Raw genomic sequence first — 9,063 nt, forward strand, 5'->3', positions numbered from 1 at the left:
ACAATGAGTTATAAAGATGGATTTTTGGAATGCATAACAACTAGTTGATTGAATTGTGGAGAGACTTGATTAAAATATTGTTTGAAAAGTGAGAGAAATATAGAGAGGAAGAGGAGCATAAGTGAAATAGAAGAGCAGAGAAGATAAAAGGGCAAAGACAGAGTACAAAACAGAGCCAAAGAAAAGAAAGAACTTAGAATTCAAAGAACAGGTAAACCAACAAAGTAAAGTTTTAATTTTATTAAAGGATTCGTGTCTTCTTTTAAGTAGTAGCTTAAAAAAGATCGGGTTGGATCCTGTAAGAAGGGGAAGTGGGTGCTTCCACCAAGTTGTAGCTTGCCAAAGAAGAGAGAGGTTAAAGCCTCTTGTAGGTGGGTACCTATAAAATTTGGTGTAAAAAGGGAGTGGGTGTTCGCATTTACATTACAAAAATAAAATTCATGGTTTTCTTCCTTTATGGGTTTCCACTTATATCTGGTGTCTACATGTGTTTCTTGTTTTAGTTTTCATGATTAATTGTTGAATATCTACATAACTCTGCTAATTTTTAAAGAAAAGGCTAAGTGATTGTTAAAAATAATTAAAATTGACTATTGTTAAAAAAACAATTATTGATTCAACCCACCCCCCCCCCCCCTAGTTATTGTCGAACTAGGTAATTATGTCTTTTGCACTAGCTCTCTTGGTTAGTAGTTATTTATTTAGTAAGAGATTTTGAGTTTAAATCTCCTTTATAAGTTACTTCTTAAAAAAAATTCATGCAAATTTAATTTATTTCATAATTTTATTATTATAAAATGCATTTTAATATATTATAAAAGTAATTCACTATAAAATAATTTTACTCTTATTTTTTAATTAATTTTTTGCATGCAACCCTCATTTATAAAGTAATTTCATTGTAAAAGTGATTCTTGTTTTATAAAAGTGGATCACTTTATAAAGTAACTTATTTGTAAAAGTGAACTCATAGGCAAAGCTATATATATATATATATATATATATATATATATATATATATATATATATATATATATTTCAGCGACATCCATCACCACGTGAGCCAACTTCTCCATGCCACGTGGCTCTTTGTTACTGTTAGTGCCTTTTTTATAAAAAGACATAACTTTCACATTCGAAGTTCATTTTCAGTGTCAATATATTTATTTATTTAAATTCCTATTTTTTGAGAGTTTCCATCTAGACAGTGAATTTCAACTTTACAAACCATATTATCTACATAATTTAATATGGCCACTCCAAATGAAATTTTGCTTACCAATACCAATTACTTCTCTTGGAAATCCCACATGGATGATGTATTAAGAAGTAAAAAGAAAAATCCTCCATCGATGCTGATAAGAGAGTTTTAGGAAGACATGGTACATGTATTAAACAAAATTCACATTTCTCTTGATTTATGATTCCATATTCAAGGAATTGATGCCTTAGATGAAGTCAGGGAAAAGTTGAAAAAGGTATTTGGTGAACATAATATTATTAAATCTCATCAGCTTGAAAATCATGTCATGACTTTAAGTCCTAATGATTTCTCTTGCATTGAATATTATTTGTCCAAGTTCAAAACACTTACGCATTTACTTAAACACTATGCAGTGGAACTAAAGTATGAATGTTGCATATATACTATTCTTTCCAAGCTTGGTTCTACATATTCTATTTTTGTATCTACACTTTATGCCACTGAAGGAGCTTTGGGACTACCTATTAAAAACTTTCTATTGAATCTTTTTGTGACTCTTTGATTAGACAATAAGACAAACTCTTGCATATTGGAGTGATTAACATCGCAGACACATCTAACAAGGACTTAATGGTCCAATAGAAAAATAAAACCAAACATCCAAAGAAGCAAGATATTTGCAACAAGAAAATTAAGAGTCCCAAACCCTCTCAACCAACTTTTATTCCTAATAGTGACAAAAGACCAAAATCAAAGAGTAAGGAGACTAACAAATATTGCAATTATTGTGGGAAAAATGGATATCTGGAGTCTGAATGTTTGAAAAGGACAAAGGTCTTGGAAGCAACAATTAAGAAGCACAACATCAATCTTGATTCTTCTTCTAACACTTCTCATGGACACACACTTTTTTCTTTCAATTTCTCCTTCAATGCAACCTCTACGTCTTCTGATGAGTGGCTTATTGATTTTGGAGCATCTTATTATGTGGCTAAGGATAAAGCCATTTTTATGCTCTTAATGATTATAATACCATACACATATTTGTTGGTGATGATAGATCTCCTAGTGTTGTGGGGTTTGGAACAATTCAAAAAAATAATGGTAATTTCAATGATGTATTATATGTTTCCAAGTCTTCCTTGCAACCTTCTATTAGTAATATTAGATCACTCATTGAGTTAGAGGTAAAACAACAAAGTTTTCACCTCACCTAGTTGTAATTAAGGATTTAAAATATCTTAGCATGTCCTTGCCACTAGAGTAGTTGATGATATCACCATGTTGTACAAGTTTGACGACTTTGGGTCATAACCTTTTCCCTTGGCTTTTTTTGCTCATAGTGATAACTAGAGCAAACTTTTGCATGAGCGATTTTGTCATTTAAACTATTTATCACTGCAACAACTATGTAAACAAAATATGGTAACTGGTATCCCTCTCGTTTCTTGTAGAGATGATGTTTGTGTTGGTTGTGTTCTCAACAAACATCATCAAGACAATTTTGACAAGCATGCCTCTTGGCATGTCTCAACCCCTTTGTAATTTGTCCAGGGTGAGTTGTGTGGTCCACTTTCTTCTCCTTCTTTCTCTAGGTTCAAATACTTTTTAACTTTCATTGATGACTTCTCTAGATGCACTTGGGTTTATTTCTTAAACTTAAGAGTGAAGTTTTTGACTTGTTCTTAACTTACAAAGCCCTTCTAAAAGGAAATTGCTAATTATATGATTCATTCTAAGGGATTAAGTCTTCATTATTAGGCAGAAGCAATCAATTGTGCAAATTACATAGTAAATCGCACTCCCACAAAAGATTTAAGCAATTTAACACCAAAAGAAGCATGGACTGACATTAAGCCAGATGTAATCTACTTTTGTATCTTTGGTAGTGTAGCATGGACTCACACTTCAGAAGAAAAAATGAATGTTTTCCAACCTAAAAGTGAGAAGTGTATTTTGTTGGATATTCTGAAGATGTAAAAGGTTATAGACTTCTTCACCTCACTCGAATGAACTAATCATTAGAAGAGACGTTAAATTTACTGAAAAATATCTTAGCTTGCAAGTCTAACTCGACGGTTAGGCCCTCTTCAACCTGCGAGCCATCTTTAGAATTTGTGCCATTATTCCTATTTTGATTTCTTCTTCAAAAGATGGAATTGAGGATGAAAATCCACTTTTGCTTGCTCACCTTCCTTCGGATAAGTCCATTGAACATGAACCTGCACTAATGCCACAACTTCTAAATGGGTTTGTTTAACACAAGAAGCCACTGATGACATTGTTGGTGATCCTATAGATCTATGTCATAATCATTCACAATTCAAGCAAGCCTCCTCTCTCTTGGCTCAAGTTTCAGAGACTCATGATTAAGAAACATTTATAAAAACTTCAAGCCATCCAAATTGGGAAACGACAATGAATGAAGAATATCATTCGTTTATGGAAAATAATATTTGGGAACTTGTACTTCTTCCAAAAGGAAGAAAACTTGTTAGATGTAAATGAGTATATGGAACTAAGTATGCATCAAATGGAAGTGTTGAAAGGCATACACTCGGTTAGTTTCCAAAGGATTCTCTCAAGTTGAAGGAACTGACTGTAATGAAACCTTTTCCCCTGTCGCCAAAATGAATTCCACTTGCCTTGCTCTAGCCCTTGCGGCCTCACATGGATGTTCAATCCACCTTCTTGCATGGGGATCTACAAGAAGAAATCTACATGGAATAACCTCCTGGCTATGTTTAGAGTGACTCTAGTCATGTTTGTCACCTTAAGAAATCTCTCTATGGTCTTAAACAAGTTCCTCGAGCTTGGTATGCAAAAATTGTAGCTTTCTTCTCGACATTGACTTCTCTAGATGTCATTCTGTCCCCAATGTCTACACTAACAAAGTAGGAATCCATCTCATAATCTTTGTTCTTTATGTTGATAACCTTATTGTCATTGGTAGTGACCCTAAACTTCTAAGTCAAGCCTTAAGAAGTTTGAAATGAAAAAATTAGGTTATTTGCATTATTTCTTTGGCTTCCAAGTATTGCAAACCAAGGGAAAAAATTCTCTTTCCCAAATTAAGTATGCATGTGACCACTGTTTTCACAAGGAAGAGAGTAAACCAACCTCTTCTCCCTTTCAGTTTGGAGTCAAACTTGCTGCCACCTACACTACAATCAAAATTGATGCCAAATTCATACCATTAGTTAGTTGGTAGCCTCTTATATTTGACTCATACTTGTCCTAATATTTCTTTTATTATTGGTCTTACTCCCTGGTATATGCAAACACCCCATGAAAGTCATTGGAAAGCGGCTAAAATGATACTTTGGTATATCTCAGGTACAATTTAGTTTGGGATACATTACAGTTCAAGAGGGACCCCTTTGTTGGTTGGTTTCATTGATTCATATTGGGCTTCCGAACTTTATGTTTGGAAGCCTATTGCAGGTTATGATTTCAGACTTGGTTCCAGACTTGTCACTTGTGCTTGTAAAATGCAGTAGGCTAGTTCTCTTTCTTTAGCATAAGTAGATCATCGAGTAGCGGTTAATGCAAGTCAAGAAGTCTTGTGGCTTCCACAAATCCTTTCAGAGTTTGAATTCTAGTAGCAACATCCAACCACCATTTGGTGCAACAATTAGAGTGCCATCAAACTCGCCAAATATCTAGTTCAACATCAGCATAGCAAACACAATGAGTTACAAATGCACTTCATTGGAAAGCTCATTCATAGTCGATTTATTGAAACACTCTTTTTCCCTACAAATTTTTAAGTTGCAAACATTTTAAAGTCTCTTACAAAAGCGAAGTTTTCTAAACTTCGATTTATGTTAGGTGTTAAGGAAGTTGTCATTAGGAGGGGATAAACCTTAATGCCTCATTCCTTTTATTGTTTCACCTTTGTAAATCCTTCAATTCTATCCCAAGTTGTTCTTAAGGGAGGAATGTTAGGATATTCACTTAAGACTTATTTAAGATCAACTTGGTCTATTGTTTCTATTAGGTAAAAGTGTGTTCCTTTAGAATGCATTAGTTGCAATGTAATTTGACGATCATGATATGTTCTAGACATAAAGTGATTCTATGGCTCATATTCTCCTCAACACTAATGATTATTGATTCGTGCCTTAACACCCAATTGGTCCATGATTTCTATTTAAAGAGCATGGAAGGTCATGCTTGATGATCAATTGTGAGAGCTCTCGTATGTAAAAAAATTAAATTACTTTAATAAATTTTCCTCAAGTGGCCACGTTGGCCAGGGCCATGGATTGTTTCCCTCTTAGATGGTTTTAACCATGTAAAAATAATAGTGTTACATGTTGATTTTTCTATAATAAACACAATAGAAACTAATCTTCTGATTTGATAATTATTACCTAATAATCTTCATACAGTTTATATTATACCACTGATATTATTGAGCAATTATACATAGAATATTTCAACAACAATGCGATGAAAACAATAAGATCATAAAGAGATAGCCATGCACAATAAAGACAACAAAAATTTCCCTAGGAAACCCAAACTTGGGAGACAACCCAACAAATATTATTCTAGGATAAATTCTTCTTCAACAAGGTTTACAATAAAATGTCTAGAAATCTGTGCCAAAAACCAAGTCCAAACTTTAGTCACTTCATCCTTTTTCTGCTCCCACAAGTGTCTTCTATAGAAGAGAGATAATGATAAGTGAGTAATCAAATGAAGTGTCACATCATGTGTATATATATAAGTCAAATGGGTGCATTTACCCCAAGGGACACACCCTTTCATGGTGGGGCTGACTTGTCCCTTTTGAGCCTACATGAAACCCAAAAATAAAATTTATTTTATTTTAATTTCCATAATTTTTCTAGGCCGACTTAGGAGGCCTCTTGGCATGTGGGAATACCTCTCAATGCTACACAAAAGTCAACACTCCCTCTTAGCGAGGGGGGTATTCTCCTTAGCTGCAATAGATTTCCTTTAAGATGGAATTTCTCCCTCCTTAAGAAACGTTTATGAGCTTGTTATGTTGATGCATGTCTATAGATAAATCCATCCTAGAGTGGGAAATGTAACTCATATGCACATGAGTATCTAGGGATTTTGACCAAAGTCCTTTATGGCTCCTTAGGCAAATGTATCAATCTCCTCTGGTCAAAGTCCTTGTCCTTTTGGCTTCATAATAGAGAACTTGCCTTTGGACTGTTCACCTTTTTGGTCAAAGTCCTTTATGACCTAGCCAAGTCCTTATAACTTCAAAGGTGAATTACATCTATCTCCTCTGGTCGACCTAGCCAAGTCCTTCTGGCTTCTTAGGAGAAGATCTATCCAATTTATAATTTCCCTGGGTCATTCATCTCTGGTCAAAGTCCTTTATGACCTAGCTAAGTCCTTCTGGAAGCGAAGTCCTTATGGGTTAAAAGGTGAATGCATCCATCTCCCTTGGTCAAAGTCCTTTATGACCCAACCAAAGTCCTTTATGGCTTCAGGATATGGTCAGCCCAATCCTGCAAAGACCTCATCATTCCCTTTTAATGAGGGAGACATTCAAATCATACTAAGTTCGTCTTTGAAATGTGTTTAAAATCTGCTCATTTATGGATATGTACTAGAGATCTCTTGCTCCTCTCTGTATCATGTCTTAGATGAAGTGGCTCAGCCATGTCCTTTTGGCTTTTGAAGCAGATCTTCCTATGGAAATCCTGGTCATTCTCTCTGTCATTGAAGCAAATCCTCCTGCCATTGTTGCTCCCTCTGTCACTTGAGCAAGTCTTGTTGTAGTTGCTATATATCACATAAGCAAGTCCTTATGCCACTGCTACTCCCTCTTACTGGGAGAACCCTCTTGTCACAAGTCTTGCTTTATTTTTCTCAACACTGCCATCTGTTGCTAGAATCACTGCCTTGGAAACCTTCACGATGCACCTGCAAACCTCATTTGAGAGGCCATGGAAAAAACAATTATAACCAAGCAAGTACAAAGACAAGAGGCTCACCATGGAAAAATAGAAATAGTTAAAGGAGAAAGGTATGAAGTATTTATCTACTGATTAAGGAAGAAATTGTAGAGGGTTGTTGGATTCCTTTGTTTGTTCATCTTGTGGATTAGGCTTAGCAAGCCATTCATCGAGCTATCTAGCCACACCAAGTATGCATCACACCAACTCCACTTCCATTCAACACTCCAAGTCTTTCTCTAGGGTTTCATCCCACAAACCCTAGGACTTTCTTGTCCAAGGCTTGAATATAAGTCATAACCTCCAAGTCTTCTCACTCTTGTATCAAGATGTCCTTTGCCTCACTCTAGTGCCCTACCTTCCTTGCTGTCCACCACAGTTTACTACATTGACTTTGGCCAACCTCTTCTAGCCTCATTGTTTTCTTGACATTCTTCTTTTATAGCTCGGTCTGCTTCAGATAATCCTAGGCCAACTCTCTCTTCTAATTTGTAATTTGGATCATTGTATTGAGGCCCAATTGCGGCTCTTTACTGGCAGCCTCAGCCTCCTCAAATCCTCTGTGGTTGGCCCTCTTTTACATGGGAAGACCCTCTGCTAGGTATTTCCTTGACTGCGTTAACACCTAATACTGATAGTCATCGTGTTCAAGCCTGTGAACTCAAACATGTAACCAATGTCATCTATCGAGTTTGCTACAACACATACATGGACTTCAATCCTCTTTTGTTGTGATACAACGAATGGGAGAGGACGTCATTCAAATCAACCACTGATTCTTTTCAACTCAGCCTCTGATTGCATAGTTGTACAAGAGAACATCACATTCCTCCTATAGACTGGAGCTAGCATTTTTGTCCACGTAACAATATAGCGACCAATGTAGAATAGTCAATTTGTCCATGCATCTGTATGAAAACCAATCATCAAATACATGAGTCAATCCATGTTACATAATATATGTAAGGCAATGGCATAGGAGTTGTGTCGATGGCAAGGCTCAACTACATATCCTCCTTCAATATAACCTCTTCCAGACTTCACTATATGTATGTATATAGATTACCCATATTCAAGTTTTTCCATTCCACTAGAATTGTTGTATGCTTCTGTCTAATCATGCTAAAACTCTCACCAACACTAGACTCGCCTCTAACCTTCAACCACTGCCTCTGCTACCTATAGTCGTCCTCTTCTTTTAATATATAGCCGCCCATATCATAACTTTGTCGAGATTTTGTTGTCAACAAAAACTACGCCATTTCAAGCCATGGCATATTTCAGTGTTCTCTCTATGTTCAAATGGTTCAACTAATCGAGTTAGTAATCCATGATATACAACCCATGTTTCAATTATAACTTAGTGTTCAAATGGTTCAACTAACCGAGTTAGTAATCCATGATATACAACCCATGTTTCAATTATAGCTTAGTCAAGAAACTTCCTACAAAAGAAATGGACAATCTCCACAACACTAAGAACGTGACCAGACTTTTATTAAGAATAGACTTCATTGTTAGTGACACTCCACAACAGATCAACCATATGGTGACCAAATCAAACCGAAACTCTTTGTCAAACTAGTGAACTAGATCCATTATTGGTCTTTAGATATTTACCTTGGCTCCATATATCTAGACAAGGTTCTCAAAGCAATAAGGTTGCAAACCATTCGAGCCAGGAGACATACCTTGAATATGAATTAATACAACAGATCTAACCTTCCATATAAAACTCAAACTTTATTTATCCATAGCAGAACCAGTTCAAAAGATAAAACTCTTTTATGTTCAATTTTAACAAATCAATTCACGGAAACACAGTTCATTCGTTTCTTGTTTTTCAAACTTCATCTGATGAAACCTAAGACTGTTTTATTTGTAATCCACGAAGAACGATCACAAATGGAAATG

Source organism: Pinus tabuliformis, chromosome X (assembly GCF_031772625.1).
Source record: "Pinus tabuliformis cultivar Carrire ecotype Pingquan chromosome X, CPIR1, whole genome shotgun sequence".
Lineage (NCBI taxonomy): Eukaryota > Viridiplantae > Streptophyta > Pinopsida > Pinales > Pinaceae > Pinus > Pinus tabuliformis.